The sequence below is a fragment of the Dreissena polymorpha genome, chromosome 13, assembly GCF_020536995.1.
Source record: "Dreissena polymorpha isolate Duluth1 chromosome 13, UMN_Dpol_1.0, whole genome shotgun sequence".
Classification (NCBI taxonomy): domain Eukaryota; kingdom Metazoa; phylum Mollusca; class Bivalvia; order Myida; family Dreissenidae; genus Dreissena; species Dreissena polymorpha.
The window spans coordinates 19260202-19283677 of record NC_068367.1 but is presented as its reverse complement, the minus strand read 5'-3'; the positions used below and the strand labels follow the sequence as shown (position 1 = coordinate 19283677).

Genomic DNA, 23476 nt, shown 5'->3' with positions numbered 1-23476 from the left:
TAATACATAAAGTTGAGGCTGCTTGTTTTGTATGTGCATACCACCAATGTTTGTTGCATTCAATAAAAAAACTTGAGAAACCATATTTAACGGTAGTGCCACATGCTTATGTTGCATTCAACAATTAAATACGAGAACCATACTCCATGCAAGAGACTTTAAGAGGAATTTACATAATTGTGAATTTACCTCAATGTTTAGTATAACCCAGATTCCGTAATACATAAATGGTAAGAATATCAGCATCTTATAAAGCTCTGATGGTTGTTAGAGTTTGGAGTTATTTTTTTGGCAAGTAACACTTGCCATTTTAAGTCCGTATCATCATCATTGTGACGTAAGTTTTTTTATTGCACTGAAATAGGCAAGACCGCCAGCATTTTTTAACTCTCGTCTAGTGGTACCTCTCGATCAGGCTAAAAACATCAAACCGGTAAAATGAGATGGGTAATTTTTTGTCGGCGACCTTCGACAAACATTTAAAAAACACTATGTTTCATGATTTAAATGTGTTTCACGATATGATTTATTGTTATAAACAAGGTCGATTGAAGATCGATAGGAAAGATCAACCTTATGTTTAAGATTACCAATATAAACCTCTGAAGAACAAGATAGATAGTGTGTATTGACTTCGATATTGTAAAGTTGATTATATTTTGAACAAGGAAGTGGAATAGTTGGAAGCTCTGGTATTATTTTTATTATTTCTTTATTTTATGTTGTTGTTTTTTACTTTTATTATGCTATAAGGGCATTCCATCTGATTAATAAACTCAGGTAAATTATCGTTGAACTAATTTTTTGTCAAACTTTAGCAAAACTCGCATTTGATCTATTTTTTGTTTCGATTTAGGTTTCTATTAATCGAGATGGCCGATATGGAATAAGATCGTTAACGCGTGTAATGTGACGTGGTCTTTTTCGAACCCAGACGTATGGTTGGAAATGCCCAACAATATAGTGACACTTGCCAAATATACCCCAGGCATGGCCAATTTTGACTACCCGGGAATATTAGAACTCTTGGTTTTTGTGTTTCAAATAAAAATTTATTAAGTTATTTCACTAATTTTTTGTCAAACTTTAGCAAAACTCGCATTTGATCTATTTTATGTTTCGATTTAGGTTTCTATTAATCGAGATGGCCGATATGGAATAAGATCGTTAATGCGTGTAATGTGACGTGGTCTTTTTCGAACCCAGATGTATGGTTGGAAATGCCCCACAATATAATGACACTTGCCAAATATACCCCAGGCATGGCCAATTTTGACTAACCGGGAATATTAGAACTCTTGGTTTTTATGTTTCAAATAAAAATTTATTAAGTTATTTCACTAAAAAAGTCTATATAAACATGTTACCTCTGAAGCATTGCCAGTGTTGACCCCAAATGAACGATTAAGAACTCTTTGTTGAGGACCACTATTAGATGTTACACACCAAATATTTAACTCCTGACCGTTGCATGTTTAGAGCAGATTTAAAAAAAGTTTTCCACTGTATTAGCCTATATAAATCATGTGACCATAGGGCGTGACCAGTTTTGAACCTGGGGCATCATTTAAACAAATTTGGAAGAGGCACGATGCTACTAAACACAAAATATTTAACTCCTGAACCTTGCGGTTTTAGATATTTCATTTTAGTTATATATAATTTTTTAGCTAAAGTGATCTATACATGCAGCGGACCGGAGCTATTTGAACACATTTGATAGAGGGTCGTCCGATTATCCTTTCCTGTGAAGTTTTGTTAAAATCTGCATACCGAATAAGGAGATGTCTTTTGCATGAAAAGTTGACGCAAGACGGACGACCTACGACTGGCAAAAGGCAGACCCAAATTAACTACACCTTCGTATTGAACAAGTGAGTTTAAACATACGCTCCATGATACGAACGCCTTCACATAAATCATAAGCGATAAGGTAAAAACAGTTTTTTGTTTGTTCCAACATCTCCAAAAATAAGGTAGTAGGTCGGCCAAACTTCTAATTGTATTGAACTTTTTATACGTAATTTATTGCCCACGTTTATAACATTGTGCGCTAACTTCAAGTCTCTTTTATTAAACGTAAAAGTAAATTGAGCAAACATGATCAAATTTATGAAAACTGATCGATTCAACATAAAATACGGATAAAAAGGGTCTGCACCCAAATATTAGGGTATGTCGGATAATTGGAAACAATTAACTTTTTAACGGCTTAGGAATAAGTACACTTAATTTAATGAAATATGTATAAATAGAGTTTCGAAAGTCTTTCATAATGACAAGTACTATTTAACTGTATAACACATCGCTTAAAATAATGTCTTTGTTATTTAGAGATAGAGATGTAAATGTTTGGCTCTAATATATTTTTATTTTCTGTTTCAGATTTTTATCAACATGGGCAACAGTTCAGGTGTGTCTATAATTTAGCGTTTAAATATTAAATGCAGCACAGGCTGTCAATAATGATTTTTTATTCCCATCCCAAAATACAAATTGTTGGAGGACACACACAACTCAATCAAAGTAAATGAATTCACAAATACTAGAAAGACAGAGTTTTTATTGATCTGACACACCTACACACGGCCTTTTTATGGCAATAATTAAAGCTCCAAAATATCCGTCTTGCGTCTGAACTACATAAAAAACAACTTTAAAATCTGTATTTAGAAACATAGCTTTATGGAATTAATCGATTATCTTTTATTATATTGAATTACTTTTTTGCTGAATAAATCAAGTTGAAAGCCTTTTTAATTTGACTCCTCTCCCCCATCGTCACCAAATCTATTTGACCCCTCCTCCCCCGCAAGCAAATCAAAACTAGATTGAATACCTATTACGTGTGCGCATGTGTTTATCGTTTTGATGTATATATAGGAAAAGGGGGCAATTTCAAACGTGATAAACGGGATGAAGGTACAGGGCATGTCCCTACGATACAAGCTGATGGAAGGACCGCAATACCAGATGATTCTACAAAAATGCCTGAACCAAGACCAAAAAAGCCGAAGGATCTTCCAGATCCAGCATTAGGATCGTCCCAGTCTGGTCGCGAATAAAACTCTGCCATTTTATAGATTAATGAATATTATTTTTTTGAATGAATAATATTACCTGTATAATGCACACGCACTCGGTATGAGCTGTTCCCCCCTAGCTGTAACGCCACTCTCCCAGATGCTACGATTAGGAAGCAAAAAAGTTAGTCGACATATATTTATATATAAATCGGGGGTCATGTGGTATATATCTATATAAAGAAATTGACTAACTTTTTTGTAATTTTGTTATTGTGTATAACAAACTGACAATTTTGAGGGGTTTTGGAAGAGCAGCAGCGGGCGGTAGGGGGGGGGGGGCTGTTAGCAGCTTATGCCGAGTGCCTGTGGTGCCTGTGGCATTATGCCCCCAATGATACAGTGTATTTTGTAAACAAAGTAGCGCAACGGATAACGTAACAAACACGTGTGATTGCTAGTGAAACTTTGTGAATAATTACTTTATGGCTTTAGAACTGTAATACCACATTTTAATTTTCTGATCTTTAGTTTAAAACAGGCACTCGTTATTTGCTTCTCGCCCCTCGCCTTCTAGCTGCTGCCCTTCCAAAACCCCTCAAAACTTTTTTGTTTTCTGATTTTGTATCGATAATGGACAATGTTGATGGTTTTGGGAGGAGGTAGCAGCTTGTTGGGGTGGAGTTTGGGGGGGGGGATCTGGGGTTACAGCTGGGGGGGGGGTGTGAGCTTATGCCGAGTGTCTGTGCTCCTTATGCGCATGTTACTGATTTCCATGGTATTCCTAATCCACAATGAAATTTTTACAAAAAATTACTGAACAATTAAAGGGGCCTTTTCACGTTTTGGTAAATTGACAAAATTTAAAATACTTGTTTCAGATTCGCAAAGTTTTGTTTTAATTATGATATTTGTGAGGAAACAGTCATCATTTACCATGCTCTAAAATAGTCATTATATGCATCTTTTGATGATTTAAAAACCTGAAAATTATAAAGCGTCGCAACGCGAAACGATTTAATAATTTGGAGAGTTCTGTTGTTGTCGTTATATTTTGTTACACTACGAGGATTGCTTATATATAGTATAAAATACATCATTCATAGTATGAGCACTGATGGCCGAGTGGTCTAAGTGGGTAGAATTGTACTCCAGGACTCTAGGGGTCAGTGGTTCGAGCACTGTTTAGGGTAACTCTTTTTCTTTTTTAATTGTATTCTTGATTTTTTTACTGGAGTTTTGTAGGTCCAATGTTTAAATTTATCAATATAAAGCATTTAATGACAAAATTCAATACATGCCAAAATCTGTGAAATGGCCCCTTTAAGAAGTCTCAGAAATTTCAAGATGCTTACCCTCAATCCTTTTTTCCCATTTTGTTTTATAACTATCTTGTAACAAATTTGACTCTTACCAAATATTATAAAGCAATACTTAATTGGTAAGATAAATGAGGTGTTACAAGTAGAACAAAGAAAAATAAGCACACAAGTGTTGTTATCCATCCTCTTAAACCTAGAAACAAAACCAATACTTAGTCATACATAATTTAAAATATACATTTAAAAAAAATAAAGAGGAAAAATTCAAACTTTGAGTTTGATGTTCCCTTGATCGAAAAAATAGAAAAAAATGTGTAGTTTCACCGCACAAATTTTAAGTTTCACCTTCACTGTGAGGCTAACCAAGTTTACACAAATTAATATGTCAAAACCATGCTGCAGTTTAGAATGTTAGATGTTGCATTAACTTATAATATAAATCGTATTTAAATGCAACTATCATAAACTGCTTACAAGTATGAATAACATTTAGTACATCATTTTTAAACGAAACCAATCGAGTCATAAATAGTTCATAATGCTCAGTTCATGTTGCTCACCTGAGCATTAGTATATAAATATGTGAAAATGATGGATAGTTCATCATCATCGCATATTTTAACAAACAATATGTTTACATGTCACCTATACAGATCACACAAACCTTGGAATTTAAAATACTATTTATAATATATAAGGCAAGGGAAATTTCGACTTGGGGAAAATGATTTTATTTACACTTGTTGGAAATCGTTTCCATGTCATTTAATGTATTTATTTTCAATATTCTGATATTTGAAATAGTCTTACATAATCAAAATGTTAAAGAACGAATGGAAAAATGTGTTGGACATGAGAATCGAACCTTGGCATAAGTGCATAGTTTTAAACGAAAATCTCCTTTTATGTTCGCGATTTTATGATCTCGAAATTTTACTACGTGAATGTTCTTTGTTGTGTAGGATATTGTAACGATGACATCTCGTACATTAAGGCATTACATGTCACACAATCTCATTTTCATGACACGGTATACCGTTTTACCTATGCGTTTAGGGATTGTTTAAAGCGTCGGTGACGTAAAGTAATGACAACACGGTTGCATGAACATCGTAAGTGAGTGTACTCATATCCCTTATTTATTCTCTTGTTAAGTCGTTTATTAATTAATTCGTGGTATTTTCTAACATGGAAATGGTGCATTTATCGTTGAAATAAAGCCAGTGTTATCTGAATTTGATAAAACAAATCTGTTTTGGCCATCAATTTTTTTTTGTACACAAAAATATATGAAACATTGTACATTTCCTTATTTTCGTGAAACATTATTTCGTTTGTTTAGTAGATTTATGTTTTTATTTCCCCCAAGAACAATAAAAAATATACTAATCTCTCATGTTTTAGTCTAGTCCGTTATTTATGATTTATCGGTAAATATGTTCCTAAAAGAGACTTTTTCACATATTGTCACACGGACAATTGTTCAACTTAATTTAACACATTCTACAAATAAACGTACAATTTCCTTATGAAGCAAAATATTGCTAATAACGCAGAAACGTACTGAAAATACATTTTCGTGCACGAGTAAAAATCGTTTGAAAATGATAAGATTATAAAGCGATATAAACGCTAAACGATCGAATAATTTGGATTGTTTAGGTTGTTGTTAAATTCTGTGACAACACGTGGATCGCTATTTTAAGTATGAAAGCATACTGCTATATTTTAGTCCGGGTGGCCGAGAAGATATACCACCGGGTCTACTTGGGAAGCGGACAACGACAACGAGCGAGGCCTGGTATTGTAATGCGCATGGGGGATTAGAGGGTTAGGGTAAGGGGTAGTGTTAGGGTTAGGGGTCGCTTCCCGTCTAGATTGTTGCTTTCTTTTTTTATTGTTTAATTATGTTACAGTTATTGTACTGTAGCACGTTATTTTCGAACGTTATTTTCGAACTGGAAATAAAAGTAAAGGAGCTACATGTAGCAGAGGCATTCAAAAACAAAATATGTTTGGCATTCTGCTCATGTTCAGCGTTATTTCTGCGATTTTCTACTCATATTTTACGTGCTTCACATGTACCAAGATTCTGTTTTGTTATTTAACAAGGTCAGGAGCTACCCTGTCCGCTAATGAGACTATGAAACCTTGCGTTGATACATATATTCAGGCTGGTATGGAGCTACGCTGGTCGCATGTAGCAAAGACCCATTTTTGCACAACGCCGCTAAATGTTGGCAAACATAAATTTTACTTATTTCTACAACAGGGATATGCATATTCTTGGAACTCATCATTTGCACAAAAGTGTTTTGTTACCTCCGCGCAGAGATTTGACTGGAACGAGCATGGAGATTGAGTGTTTTGTTGTTTTATCCAATATGAATTCTGGGCAAATACACATTTGAACGATTTTGAAGGAAGTGAATTATCATTTTTTCTGTTCATTCTTCATCGGCACCAAATTGTTTGTTTAAAGCAATGTACATTCTTTGCCGACTCTCATTTAACTGGTTCGTACGGTTAATTGTACGCATGTGTTGCATTCTTCGTGTGCATAACGGTAAACCGACTAACATAACATAAAGCTTGGGATCCCAGAAATGCGACTAAATTTAGCGACGGGATTCAAGGAAGGGAAAAACCCTCGGTCAGCAGCAGGAGCGAGCGCGTCGCGACCGAGGCGAGAGTCGCCCGCAGAAGATTTTCTCACCTGTACATATCACACCGTATTACGCGTCACGTCGATGGCAGAATGTTCCGTCGATGACAGATAGCTTTACTCGACCGCGTAAACAGGTAGGTTACAAATTCGTTCGATATAATTATATAAAGCAAGTAAGGCCAAACTCGTTGCTACGAACATATTGTCCATTGACTGAGGACGCCACCAGGTAATTTTGGACTCGTAGTTCAAGTTTTTAAAGAAATGTGAACGAGTTAAAAGTGACAGTTTCCGAAAAATCATTGAACATGACTGCTTTTTGTTCAAAATATCTGAAGTTTGAAATAAATGACTTGATTTCGTTTTATATACTTACGCATTTATCCCTTAAGGATACGTAAGCCAAATATCCGCCCTTTGAGTTGTTTAATGAACATGTTACAGGCGTCCAAACTGACCCCGTCGAAAAAAAAGTTATGGCCTGTGTTAAAGTTTTCGGACCGACGACTAACAGACAGACAGTTCAACTGCTATATGCCATCCTTCCGCGTGGGGAGGGGGGTCTGAAGACATTTAAAAATGACCAAGTAAGACATCGCTGACTACCAACGCCTTTGGTTTATCAAAGAGATCATAGCCACAGTTCATCGTGTATCTATGTATAAGTCCACAGGTAAGTAATGAAACCAACCATTCACAAATTAGTACAGAAAAGAAATGATATATTATCATTTAAAAAAATTGACAAATCAATCATTTAAGTTATAAATAAACAAAATACAAAATCTTTAATTCTTAGTAAGCAAAAATATAATCTGAGATTTATAATTATAAAAATTATTTCCCTTGAAAATAATTGTCTCTAACAAATCTCTATTTTTAGTAGCAAATAATTATAACCCACTACCCCATTCTATACATAGATGGTGACGTCACTACGTTATTATCACCTCTATCCTTAGACGCATCACGCACCTCCATTTGGAGGCATTTATGACTACGACACAAAGAAGTCCGCGGATGAATGAAGAATTTGCTTTATAAGTAAACATTCATGCTACGATTTAAAAGTTAAGTATTATTTTGTTCAGTCTTATGGTCTTATGTTAGTATCAATTAAAATTTTCGTTAGTTTTCAACATTTTCGCTCTTTATTCATTTTTTTTAAACTGTACTTTCACTTTCGGCTGTATAACAACATGTATCCTTTATTGACGAAAGTTTGCAATGAAATAGCGTTTTCAAAACCGCTTAAAAAGTTTCAGAAGGTGTGTCTAATGCATGTTTTGAATAGACAAGTCATAGCTATATTGCCGACTAGTATGGGAACAATTTGATATTTCAAGTGGCTCCATTTGCATTGCAAGATAAGTTCAAATTGATTTGTTCAGATTGTTAAATTTTGACACCCTAATTATATATCTTTTTATAAGTGCCTGATAGATTTTTTTCTTTAAATAATTGAGATCAATGAAAAATTTAGTAAAAGCACAGCATTGATGTTCTATGGTGGTCATATTTAGTGGAATAGTATGTTACAATAAAACAATTATAACTATTGTATTAATGAATTTAGATTAGGTGTCATGGGGTAGTAATTCTATATATGAGATTAGCACATTAAATAGTTGAAAAATAAATAACACTTTAATGACTTACCATAGTAAAATAAAGTAGCATAGAATATGTTGCAGGTCATAAAATGTAAAACTGAAATTGAAGAAGCTTTACAAATATTAACACTGACAACACTGTTGGTTTTCCAAAAAAAATTCTTTCCTATCTACCTGCCCTAGTTTTTGGGGGCAAATTTAAATATATATCTATATATCTCATAGTACTGCCTGACGCCTCTCGCGAGTATTATGGGCAGGGTGCGCGTTGGCTGTTAGTAAAGTAAAAGAGTAAAAGCTGAGAAAGGTATCTTTCAGCAAATTAAGAATTTGTACAATAATAAGGATAGTGTTGTTAGGTTGTTAAGAGATTTAAAAGTCATGTAGTATACAAGGGGTAAAAAAATGGATAAAAGCAATTCTCATGGGTTTAGTGGCTAAGTTGGGCTACTGCCTGCTTGAAGCTCTCAAGGTCAGGCAGCATTGCGACGGGGTGGGGTAACCTGTTCCACAATACTGTGGTGTGGGGGAAGAAAGAGTACTTAAAGTAATCGTAACCTGTATGGACTTGACGAAGACTGAGGGGATGCATGTGTCTGTTTAACCTGGTTGGGGCTTCAAGATAAGATGGGAGGGATATGGCCACAAGATGGTGGTAGACTTTGTAGAAAAGGACGAGTTTGGCATCTATGCGTCTGTTCTCAAGGGTGTGCCAGTTGAGTGTATTTTGAAGTTGTGTGACACTGGTGTAATGGGAGTAGTCATTTTTTACCCATCTGACTGCTCGCCGCTGAATCATTTCTATGTTGTGTTTGTTGACCTGAGTGTGTGGTGACCATATGGGGGAAGCATATTCAAGTTGGGGACGTACTAGTGTTTGATAGGATAGTGATTTGACCTTTTCATGTTTTGTCTTGATGTTACGTTTGAGAAGACCTAATGTTTTGTTTGCATTTGTTGTGATCCTGGAGATATGTGTGTTCCAACTTAAATCATGGCAAATGTCAACACCAAGGTATTGTGCGTCCTTAACTGGGGATAGGATTTGACCATGAAGCTTGTATTGGTGCGCAATGGGCTTACGATTCCGTGTGACATGGAGAACCTGACACTTGCCAGGGTTAAACTCCATGTCCCATAGCTCTTCCCATTTCTCTAGTTTACTGAGATCGTCTTGTAAACTTTGACAGTCCGCCTCGGATGTCACTGTTAGATAGATGGCAGTGTCATCAGCAAAGAGGCGAACTTGGGATGTAACAAGGGAAGGGAGTTCATTTATGTATAGTAGGAAAAGGAGGGGGCCAAGGACAAAACCCTGAGGCACTCCAGAGGTAACTGGGACTTGGTCAGACTTAGTACCATCTACTACGACTGATTGGGATCTGCCGATTAGGAAGGATTTGATCCAGGATATGGTCTGGTCAGAAGCACCATGTATCTTAAGTTTATGCAGTAATTTGAGGTGATTGACTTTGTCGAAGGCTTTACTAAAGTCTAGTAGGATTAGGTCTGTCTGTTTACCTGATGCAAGAGTTTTCGCTAAGTCATCTACTAACTCTATAAGCTGAGTCTCACAGGACCGCCTTTCGCGAAACCCATGTTGCAGCTCATAGAGTATGCTGTGTTTGGAAAAATGTGTGGATAGGCTAGATGCGATAATGTGTTCTAGTAGTTTGCATAAGACACATGTGAGTGATATGGGCCTATAGTTTGCTGGGTCGCTAGTGTTACCTTTTTTAAATTGAGGAGAGACGTTTGCCTTCGTCCAATCTGATGGGAGTTGACCAGAGTCTAAGGACTTTTGGAAAATCAGTGACACTAGGTCAAGGATCTCATGCCGGAGTTCCTTGAGGACAATGGGTTTGATCATATCTGGGCCAGCAGACTTATCTACTTTAAGGTTTTGGAGTAGTTTCAAGACTCCTTTGGGGTCTATTTCTATCTTGGGCATGGTGGGGTACGGTGAATTTCCTAGGGTATTTCTGCATAGCTGGGATAGAGACAGAGGGGAGACTCCTGAGAAAACAGATTGGAATTGCCTGTTTAGTATATTGGCTTTACCAAGGCTGTCTGAGATAAGGTTTCCGCTTGTCTCACATTTGAGTGGAGAAACACCTTGAGCGTCTTGTTTTGCATTCTTTATGATGGAATACAACTTTTTAGTGTTGAATTTGCTGGAGTGAGTGTCTGCATGTTGTATATCTAGGATGTCTTCAATGTATAGTTCGTATGACCTTTTTATTTTGGATTGAATGAGGTGTTTGATGGTTCTGAATTTCCTAATGTAGGGGTTTTGACCTTTGTGTTTTTTGACCTTTTGGTAAAGGGAGTCCCTTTTTCTGATTAATCTTTTTATGTCTTGGGTAACCCAGGGGAGAAGTCTTTTGGGGCCTACTTTTTTGATAGGGACAAATTTTGAGATACCTGCCTGGATAAGGGCCTTAAATTGGTTCCAGAGTTCATCCACTGATGAGGTCTCTGCGTTTTGGAGTATTATTAATATCATTGAGTTAACTTATTTAAATATCAACATGTTTTGATTACATTAGCTTATTATATTATTACATTATTAATAATGAAATACTTTGCAAGGAAAGTCCAATTCTGTTTTAATTAGTCTTAATTAGCTACTATTAAAATTGAAAATATCAGTGACATCCAATACTTGCGTATGAATGCATATTTTCTTTGACAGTTACATAGTACCCTATTTAATTGGATTAAAAACAACAAATAATTATAGTTCCACAACCCAGCCCAAGTTGACTCAAACTGAATTAATTCATCAATTGATCCTATTTGATTATATTAAAAACAACATTTGTAAGATTTTTAGAATATCCCATGTATTCCTCTAGTACACCAACATGCACGTCTTACTAATGATTTACATGCACTCCTGTAACAGTTTAACAAAAATAATGAATGATTAATCCAAAGAAAACAACAAACAAGCTGCTTCATAGAAAAAGTTAATAACATAAGATTACATAAGCAAAATAATCATTTTGATAATAAATCAAGATTATACTTCAACCAAACCATTATAAATTAATTGTGGGGTGGGGGGAAGTAATGTAAGCAATAAAACTAAAATGGGGGAAATGTCTGGAAAGGGAACATCTTAGGGGGGGCGTCCGGAATTCCTGCTAAGGGCGACAGTGTTGTTAATGTGTCTTTAGAAGAAATAACTGAAGGAAAGTACTCATTGGTGTATCAGGGCTTCCCCTGGATGTCTTTAGCCAAAGTTGCCTTGCTTTGGCAAAATTCTTCTATTTTTGGCTATTTTTAAGTTTTCATGAAGAAAAAGTAGTAGCCAAATAGAATTTTCTTTAGCCAAATAGATCAATTTGTAGCCATTGGCTAATTTGGCGAATGGCAGAGTAAGCCCTGGTGTATGCCCATCCAGAAGCATTTCTGAGCATATCAATTGGAACAGCAATATTGAGTGCATTTGAAAGAGATATAACTGTTTCATGCATTGCTTTTGATGAAGCCCGCATGGCCCTTTAATGGTAGCTTTCCTATTAGGGATTTTATACTTATTTTTTACTCCACAATCTAGCTCTTTTGTCATAAAATGATAAGTTTTATTATCCAACAGGTTTTTTGTTTGAACCTCACAAATTTTATAATACCGAAGTCCCATCATATAATCATCATCACAATCAGCAGCAGCATTATCATATTCATCATCATCATTATTGTTAGCAGCAGCATCATTGTGTTGTATTATCAGAATTCAATACAAATACAAACACAACCATTACAACTCTTATTACTACTACTACTACTACTAATTAATTAATTATCTACTACTACAACAAGAACAACAACTACTACTACTACTACTACTACCACCACCACCACCACCACAACCACCACCACTACTACTACTACTTGGTACACCAGGACTTGTTGTCCATGGAGACGATAAAGAGAACTCTCCCAAAGTATTGATCGAACCCACGCCCAGTGGACAACATTCTATACACAAAAGCAACCATAAATTAATATTTGAATATAAGAACATGGAATTCACAAAATGACTGAAAATGCTTTAAAATAAATGCAAATTTGAAATTTGAAACAAAACAACCTAAGCAATACAGAATTAGAAACACTACATTATTGAAACACTGATACCATGAACATTTTAGGGTGTAACACCTTATGTACATATACCAGACCTTTTATGTACTACCCGTACTTTGAAACTTTACGTACCACCTACATAAAATATAGGCGTTATTGTCCATTCATTCATAGCAGTCCTAATGAATTAAGGTCATTCTCTAAACATGATTAAAGTCTAAAGAAGGAAATACTTTGATTTTTTTACAGTTTGAACATTAAGGTCATTCTCTCTTCTCTTCAAAGTATCACATTTCAATTATACAATATAATACAAACATTTTAGACTTTATAATCCTTAGTCAGGATAAGATAAGAGACAATGAATTTTTATAATTTACTTCAATTTCAGGTAAGACTAATAAATCATTTATTAAGTACTACATGTTCTTGAGCTAATAAATTAAACTAAGACACTCAGTGACACTAAGACAATCTGACAAATTTTGTATTTATGAATTTAGACTTATATATTGGCCATAAATTTTATTTTTTGAAAAAATAAAATCTATGGCCAATATATAAGTCTAAATTCATAAATACTATCACACAAAATACATTTCATCGATAACACACATTCATATTAAATTAGTTATCTCTATATATTATAAATATGGTACATAAAGTGTCAGAGAGTGGTACATAAAGTGTCGGTACATAAACGGACTGGTACGTAAGGTGTTACATTCAACATTTTAAAAATCAGTTAACAATATATGGACTTCATTGTTTTGCATATACGCAATCAAAGCATATTTATTAAAAATTAAAACACACTGTTCATGGCTGTATCTTTTTATTTATACATGCATCAACTATTCTGAATATTAATACATTTTAAAAATTATATATAAACAAGAGCACCACATAATGGGTGCCAAGCTAGGCTGCTGTGCAGTTTTGAATAAATGAATGTTGTTGTTTTTTTTAAATTAGAGGTTAGTGACCTTGACCTTTGACTAAGTGACACCAAAATGGGTGTGGTGTGTAGAATTTTAGAAATCATCAAGGTGCATATACATGTGAGGTTTCAATGTTATAGGTGGAAGCACTTTGATTTTAGAGCCGATGTAAAGGTTTTAGCAAGACGCAGACGTCTAACGACGAGCTGTCTATGACAATACCTAGGGTTTTCCCCCAAAACAGCTGAGCTAAAATTGAGCGCCATATAAATTAAATGGAAAACATACAATATTATGTCGAGAAAAATAAAGCTGTAAAAATCTCACCTGCTCGTCTTTGATGTTGCAATTAGCACATTCAGCATTTTCAGTATCTACTAAATAAATATATGAAAGTGCCAAATGTCCAAGATACCATGAAGTCCTCCTCAAAATGTTAGATCCTTCGAACTCCATTTATTTTATCCCTGATTAATCCTCTCACACATTAGCCCTACATGTAAGATTCCTTGTTATGTTCACAGCGTTTATTTTAAATCGTTTACGTTCTCAAATTTCAGCATGTTTTTAATTATAAATATTTATTTATGATTAAGATTTATTTACTATTTCGAAGATACATTCTTGCAACGTGTTTAGTTAGTCTAAGTTACGTGTTTAGTGATTCTTACAAACAATAGACTGACATGAAAAGTTGCTCCTTTTGAAGCACAAACTGCATCCAAATATATATTACAGCTGGCCCGGTTTGATGGGGCCTGTTTTTGATATTAATTAATTACCATTTTTCACTTCCGTGTTTATTATGTTTACCAACGCCATGATGGAAAAAAGTCCGTTTCCCACAATGCTTAGCGCGCATTCACACAGGTCAGTAAGACCGGTGTGACACAATGCCCACTACCCCGACTGTAGATTCACAGGTAACCTTAAAGTACCTAAGATACTTGTATGCCCAAAAATGTCATTGTGTGCTTGTCTTGACCATAAAATGTCATTTTGATTATGCTTCAGTTGTATGGTTTCATATTATTATATATATATATAATAATTATCTCCCTTTAAAGCTTATTTCTTCCCTTGGATTTGTATTTTCGACCTCAGACCTTGAAGGATGACCTTGACCTTTTATCACGATGTGTTTGTCAGAAACACAATGCCCCCTACTGCGCCGCTTTGATTTATTTTTAAAAAATATATAATTTGGCAGGTCAGATAATTATCTCCATTAAAGCTTATTACTTCCCTTGGATTTGTATTTTCGATCCTAAACCTTAACATTTTACCACTCAAAATGTGCAGCTCCATGAGATACACATGCATGCCAAATATCAAGTTGCTATCTTCAATATTGCAAAAGTTATGGCCAATGTTAAAGTTTTTTTTCGGACGGACAGACAGACTGACATACTGACTGACGGAAAGTTCAACTGCTATATGCCACCCTACCGGTAGCATAAAAATTAGCCGTTTTCGGGTGATTTTGAGTTGCATACCTTGTTATATATATTTATATATGTGATAGTTGAAACTCTTTTTTTCTCAGAACAGTTAATTGTTCGTTATAAAATGATTATTTATCATTCAAAATGATGTTTTCACTAATTAATATCATAGCCACACGCTAACCACCTGTGTAAGTAGCATAACAATCTGTCTTTTATGCACCAGTTAAAATTCTTAAGAAAAAATGTTTTTAAAAATGTATTTGAAAAAAGCAGCACTAACCAGTGAGTTAGATCTACATCCAATAACATGTAATGGGGAAAACCCAACTAAGTCATGTGATCCTGCATCCTGTATATCATATGCACATTTTGGTCATGTATAGTTGACAAAAATAGTAAACCATAATTTAATCTGCTAAATGTGTTTCTTATTATACAATTTAAATAAAAAAAATAACAATACATTACCAGACTTTCCGCAAAGTCCACCTCCTTGTTCAAACTATAACCTAACTTACAATATCGTCTTGGTTCTATCTATAACTTATTTATTGGTTTTACCCTAACGTGTGTGTATCAGAGTTTATTTTCAGGTCCTACCGGCCTCTTCACGAAGTCTTTATGGTCCGACCTGCCCCTGTGACCTTTCAGGGGAAAAATATAAATTTTGAGCCAAAGTAGGTCAAATTTACCCCGGCTTCCCGGGTATTCGCCAAAGATATAATTTAGATCCAAATATACCAGTGCACGGTGGCCAATGAGACCTTAATGTGCACTGGTAGTTGACAATTATAAGACAAATTCTTGTCTGTACGCAGCTCCACCAAAGGAGTGCAAGCAAGCAGCTCTGCCTTAATGGCCCCTCTCGCTGTCACCGGCCGTCGTCTTCATCCCCGAGACAGTTTCCCCAGTGCGTTGAGCGTACTGAGTACCGCCGTCCCGGGGTCCCTAACCCTCAAGAATACCTAGGCCTAGGATCATGAAACTTCATAGGTACATTAATCATGACTGGCAGATGATCCCTATTCATTTTCTGGTCACTAGGTCAAAGGTCAAGGTCACAGTGACAAAAAACGATTGCTGGATCTACAACTGACAGCCCATATGGGGGAATGCATGTTTTACAAACAGCCCTTGTTCTATATTCTACACTGGATCAGGTTAACTTATATATTTAAAGGTTTAAAAATAATTTGGAATTGGGATTTTTTTCAATTGGGAAAAAACAACCAGATTAGCATTGGGAATGGGGCCGAATTTTGGACCAGTGGCATAGGGCGGAAAAGACCCTACATTCATAAAGAAACGGTCATTAAGTGTTAAGTGCGCATGTCTTTGCAAGCTTGATAGAAAACATAGTGGTCTGAAAACATCTTTTAACGCGTCGTAACATTTCGTATAATTGTTCCTATCGGCATAGCTTTCGACGGCTTTTTTTTCTGATCAAAACAACTTGTATCTGACAAAGTTTATGCTTATTTTGTTGACGGCATCATTCCCGGCTACGGACTTTGGGTTTCTGATGTAGGCTTTGTGGAGGTGGTGTTTCTCATCCAATAACTGTTTAATGTCCTCTCATCAAACCAGTCCTTGTGTTTCTTGCCCCAAGGGTGTCTGTGATTGTAGCATAAATCAGTTTTCTGAGTTTTGCCCAATCCAACGCTCTTCCAGAGCATTTACAAAGGAAAGCTTGCAGCTGGCAGTCTTTTACTTGGCAATGATCATCCCGTCTGTAACATTTCTCAAGATAACATAGTCAATAAGATACTGGTGGTTTGAGCAAGGATGCATCCATGACGTTCGGTAACGGGTGTGAAGGGGCAAGATAGTGTTTGTGATCAGAAGTTCATGCTCATCACATGTCTGGAGAAAAAAAGACCATTGCTGTTGCAGCGGACCACTCCATGGTGTCCAAGGACTCCTTTCTAGTCCATGCCAACTCTTGGGTTAAAGTCAATTAAACGTTTAGCTTGTCTCAACTTAACATTTTTTGATTATTTTGGTCACCTGTGATGTTTATCTTATTGATATACAAATAAAGCGAATTAAGACTTATTAAAGTACCTTCATGTAATTTGGGTAATTATAGGAAATTATAGTTATTAAAGTTATAACATAGTCAGTGACAGTATTTAGCTGTAAGTTTTTTTTTAAATGATTGTCATTAAAGATAAGGTCAGATTAACCGAAGGTTTCTCGTCTCAAAAAAGTGGCGACAATTTTTTGGGGTGTCAGTGAAAACCCTGCATCACCAGCAAAAATAACAAGTTCGACTGGTTGGTAAAATTAGTTTAAATTTTAAATTTAAATGATCTATCAAAGTAAAACAAACATGAACTAGTTCGCATTGTTTAGCATATTAATTTCCTAATATATTTTTTCTGACACGAGGTCCGACAGTTTCGGGAAATAATCCCAGACCTCAGCAAATTTTATCGGAAATGTCCGCGGTCCGACGTCTTTAGCGTGGGTTGAAATTACATGTATACTGCACGACTATGCGACGCGCAAGGTGAAATTTTGACACCGATTTCAAACGTATTTAAGGATTTATTCTTATACCTAAAGATATTGGCACAACATGCAAGAACAAATGTCTTTTATGCGCTTAAGATTTTTGCGAATGTATTTCAATAACTTATTTTCGAAAACAAAGTTCTTAACGGCCCGTTTAGGCGTTTACATTCTGTCAAGCCCGTGTGTAACCCCATGAAAACCCCGCTGATTCTGCACCCTGTATACTGTTTGTTGTGATTTATTAATCTCATTTAATTGGAAGAGGTTACCTTAATGTTATTCGAATTTGGTACCCGCGCGAATGTTAGTACTTTTTTAAGTATGCAACACATTGCATAAAGTAATGTCTTTGAATTTTTCTCACGAGCTATAAATGTATTGCACTAATTTAACTTAATTTTCTGTTTCAGAGTTTATCAAAATGGGCACCAGTTTTGGTATGTCATATTATATATTTTAGCGTTCAAATATGAAATGTAAAACAGTCGGTTAATTATGTGGTTTATTTCCATATCAAGATTTTATGTTTTTGAGGACACAAACAACACTAAGCACTTTACGTCAATGAATTCGCAAACACGAGAAGGCAATTGCTGTTTAGGACCTGACTCTAAAACATACACAGCGATTGTTCCCTTCTTTATAAAGTACTCGTTAAAGGTTCTTTCCCAATTGCAGAAAAACTACAAAATTCCCAATTGCAGTCTACAAAATTTCCAAAAGGAAGGAACATTTTGTCAATTTTGTTCCAAACTTGCATTATCTGCAAGTTAATAAATAAAATGAGCACTAACACTGGGCATTTCAAGCCAAAATAAATATTAATAAATAATTGAGTTGAATTGTGATTTTGATACCAAGCAATTAAAAATACCCATAATTCCCAACTGGGATATTTCACGACGCGAATTTTCCCCATTTCAGGGTTTTTCTCGCCAATTTTCCCCAATTGGTATGGTACAAGTACTTTTCCCAATTAGGGAAGAAAACTCGCTATTACATACGGGCCTTTTATGTTAACAATCTAGCAACCTCCGCGCAGAGATTTGACTGAAACCAGCAAAGCTGGATCCAATTGAATGTGAGAGCAAGGAACGACAACTCTGCAGTGTGATTGGAATTCAAGGTGCAAAATATCCGTATTATGTCTTAACTACAGAAATAATAACTTAACACACCTTATTTAGAAACATACAAAACACGCTTGCGGTTTTGTGTATTGAATCGATTATCATTAAAATACTAGTATATTGATTTAACATTTTCAACAAGAATTCAATTTGAGAGCTGTTTCAATAATTATAACCTCTCTTGTTCCCATTTCCTCCATATAATATTCATGTGTACTGGCTGTCCGTTGAGAAATCAGCAGGAGAGAAAATTTAGAAACAGGTTGGTAATGGTAGATCAATACGGCCCATTTCGGAAGCCCGCAATTTTTAAAATAGACTTTTACAAGAATATCAAATTTCTTTCGGATTTTAATAAAGCGATCGACATAAAGATCAGGAATTTATGTTTAAATGCCTCTGCCATTTTGGTTTAAATGAACACACTTTACAGTGGGTTATGTTATTTTATAAAGATGTATTAACGTGCGTTACAAATAATCGGCATTTTTCTGATTTTTTAGTGTACAAAAAAGGTTCAGACAAGGATGTCCTTTATCGCCTCACCTGTTTATTATTTGCATTGAATTCATGTCGATAGACATAGAGCTTAACGCACAAATCAAATGAATAACAAATATTGTAGAACTAAAACAGTAACTCTTCGCTGATGACGCTTTTTCATACTAGACGGTAAACGGATATCGTTTGAAACATTAATTTAAATCATAGAAGAATTTGCAGTTATATCCGGACTAAACTGGCATAGGCATAAATGTTAAATCCTTAAAATAGCCCATTCAGTCTTGCTAACACAAACAAAATGAGTCATCTGGAACTCCAACAACGCATCAAGTTTAGGGATAAAATTCAGCAACGAACTAGCAGAAAAAAAATATCGGTAAAAATAATAATACAATACTGCACTATTAAGTAACATTATCGGTAAAAAAGAAAGATACAATACAATATTAAATAACATTATTGACTTGTGGAATGCTGTTACATATTTATTTACCTCTAAATCATGTTTGAAATTGACACTGTTGTCAACACCAACCAGGAGGCTATGTACCAAAACTAATATCGATAACATATATACAGTTTTGTGTATTTTAAACATAATATGGTATAGGCAAATAATATCATGTTTGCGATGGAAAGAAAACATGGAATTACAAAAGAACACCAAAGCTAACATTAACCCTTATTACACATGTGCGCATTTGCAAATCCCTTTTATGTATTTATAGGGAAGGAGTCAATGAGCTCACATGTCGTGGACAAACAGGATAAAGGAACATGAGAAGACTCTAAGATACAAAGCGATGGAAGGGCCGCACCACCATCCCAGTCCAATCGTGCCCAACCAGATTATTCTACTCTAATGCCTAAACCAAAACCATCTCCAGAGCTTCCCAGCCCACCGAATAGTACCGAATAGTACCGAATAGTACCGTCCGAATCGCGGAGAACACGCTGATATTGATGTGCAAATTTGTGAATTATTTGATTTGATCATGGCTACATGGTGCATTTTCTTGTCATAGTAACGCATAAAATCAAGTGTCATAGCATTTTAAGTTCTGATGAAACTTTGTGAATGAATATTTTAACGTTAAGAAGCGACGAGGAAGACCATCTTTACGGTATCGTAACCTTTTAAACAAATATCCATCAACCGTAGATGAAATGCATGGTGCATACTATATGGTTATTAGTGGTAATCTAAGTGAAACAAATCATGGCATAATAGTTTAAAATGTAATAAAGGAATTAACGTTTCATTGGACACATGTTGAACCATCATTAAACGTTGTATACACAGACAATGTGCATCATCATCTTTTACCTGAAAACAAGCTGAAAAAATGCATGAACAGATAACACATTTTCCTAGTATTGTCGGTGTGTTTAATAAGTTTCGACATTAAATGTTTCGGACAGATTACAAGTCGAAAGTTCTAGTCTATGTTGTGATGATATGTATGTCCAACTTATTTTCGCTACATCTTAGTTTTTGGAAACATTAAACTGTCAGTGAATGCATCTTTCTAAATCAACAATACATATTTTCCAACCATCATCTATGTTTTGGCTAGCTTTCTCGTTTTTTGATTGTTTTAGGTAAATTTGCTTCTCCATAATGAGTGTCTGTAAAGGGACAATTAGAGAACGTTTACAAATTAATCCTGGCAATAGAACTATCCGACTACTGCTACACTTTAGAAAAAACAAAAACATGAAACGGCATCCTTAGACAAATGGGCATCTTTTCATAATGTGTTATCTGTTATCTTCATTGACAAATTTATGAATTAGAAGCCGTAATTATATTTCTACAATATTCTGCTTTCCGGAACAAAGAACATAAAGCACCAGCTTTCCAACACGTTCTGATTCAAGTTCCAAATCACATACTGCACGAGTAAAGTGAAAAGAATCCAAGAAGTATATCCAGTAATTAGGTCTTGCCTCTTTTCTGAGTAGTTTATGGCAACATGTACTAAACAGTATTCTTTATCACAATTGTATAGCCTAAATTAACACATGTGATCATGGATACACATATAGACTTTAGACCATTTCATGGATAATGTAATAGGTGTATGAGTGATTAAATCACATTTGTCAATAATAGGATATCTTTGATATATTTATTTTTTCCCAGTTCACATAAAATGCATTTTCACAAGTCTTTGCAAATTAACAGTGACACAAACTCTTTGTCATGCTCAAAATGTAACTAGTATTCGGAATCTCCAATTCATTACAGTTTAATAGTGCGTTGAACATGTTGTTGCAAGTATTGTATTTATCTTTGTTACAGAGTACTGTATTAACAGGTGTAAAGTACCAGTACTAAAACAGAAAATAGCTATGGTTTTATTCTACTTTGTTAGTATCCCAAATTTACGTCCCCATGTAAAGGGACTTATTTACATTGTGTTTATACACATTTCAAAATATCAGAAAAATACAGAACATTAAATACAATTAAGTGCATCTTGTCAAATGAAAATCAAACAGTTTTCCAACAACAGTCTGTGGACAGTTCCATTCAAAAATATACAAATGTACAACACCCGTTAAGAAATGTATAATAACTTTAACCACGGTAGGAATTTCATGTTGCTTGTAGATCAGCTCATTTATCAATGAAGGGGTCACAAGTTTTTTTTTCTACTGTGCGTAGCGTAATATTTCTACGCATCTGTGTATTCGCGACAATGCTCATTTGTGAAAAAAGAAGAATGTTTGATCATCAAAATTATTGCATTCTTCAAAAGTGTTATTTATGATTTTCTAGCCGTTATTGTTCAACAGGTTTTCTGGTGGACACATTACAAACCAGAAATTTACCTTGTTCAGCAGCTGAAAGTAACGTGCTACATTCGACTCTTTGGTAAGAAACATACAATCAGTTTACTGAATTAGTTTATACCTATTTATTTAAGCTCGATTGCATGGAAGGCCTACGGCGCATTTGAAACGCTTTCGATACCGTTTCCTGGGACTAGAACCAGTACTTGGTGTCTATGGGGGAAATCGGAAAAACGCTCCCACAGTGGGGATCGAACCCGTGACCTCCCGAATGAATAATTTGATCGACAAAATCATGCCTGTCACATAACATAAGATAATACATTTTATTAGCAAAGTGTCCAAATTGATGTAATTAAGGATGTATTGCGTAAACTCAGTGCCCCTTTTATATCAATAAATAACAACATTGTTATCAAGCCGTTCTTATCAAAAGTTTGCTCCAGCTGAACAAAAACTGCGAACAAACAATATCAGAAAGGTTTAAGAAAAATCTTGGACTTTCTTCACATATGCATGGGTGATTCAAAACCAAACAGTGTCCGTCATTTTGGACCGAGTTAATGGATAATTGTATGCTTGTATTCTTCACATTCACAATGACTTCATGTGAAAGTAAACAATTTACCATAACTCACGATTTGTATTTTTAAGTTATATCCACTGGTGGGATAACAAAAATGGGAAAGCAGAAACGACATATTTTCAATTAACTGTTCAATTATGTTTTTATTTTGATAGTGAGCCTTTCGTGCCGTGGTTTATAGCAGAAATGTAATCAACGGGGCTTTAATCAACCGAATTCGCTGTGCGCTTTCAGAAAAAAAGTTGTGAGAACATGCATCACTTAACTCGTTTAATAAATATTAGTCAACGGCGATTTGTTCCTTTATTCCATTATTCGTGTTTGTAATCTTGAGGTGACCATGCTTAGTTGATTATCTCTAACATAAATACATCGCCCTGAACCTAGGCTGATTCACTCCAAAGATCGACTCCTCGTGTTTAAAGTATCTCTCATTTTTAGTTCTTCGCTTGCGAAGAACTAAGGTTATGAATGTGCGTTGCAAGTCAGTCTGCTCTTAACTATGATAGAAACAAAAACCACATCTGCATGTTTATACTTCATCACTGGTACTGGTAGATTGCAGAAAGAAGTGTGTGTATGTACTCAATAGTGTTTAACAGCTTGTGCGACGACATTGGCCAGTTTGTCATTGAAATCTCTACATATTGGCTGCTTTCAGGGAAAACGGGGCTAAATGCATGTCAAATAAGTGATGCCCCAGATTAGCCTGTGCACACTGATTAGCCTGTGCAATGCACACAATCTAATCAAAAACGACATTTCCTGATTTTACGGTGTTTTTCGTTTAAAGAGAGTATCTGGTACTGGGATTAATATTAATGTATATG

The 23476-nt window shown here is 35.2% G+C and overlaps 2 long non-coding RNA genes across 2 annotated transcripts; both read left to right on the top strand.

The window, feature by feature from the left end:
• The first annotated feature begins 504 nt into the window (after positions 1-504).
• LOC127856521 (uncharacterized) lies at positions 505-3082 on the top strand. Its single transcript, XR_008038088.1, has 4 exons — positions 505-692; positions 1671-1874; positions 2386-2413; positions 2884-3082. It is a non-coding gene; the product is annotated as an uncharacterized LOC127856521 (long non-coding RNA).
• Positions 3083-6491: 3409 nt separating this feature from the next.
• Positions 6492-20822, top strand: LOC127856529 (uncharacterized). The gene is made up of 4 exons (XR_008038095.1): positions 6492-7147; positions 18038-18064; positions 18656-18753; positions 19990-20822. It is a non-coding gene; the product is annotated as an uncharacterized LOC127856529 (long non-coding RNA).
• The last annotated feature ends 2654 nt before the right edge of the window (positions 20823-23476 follow it).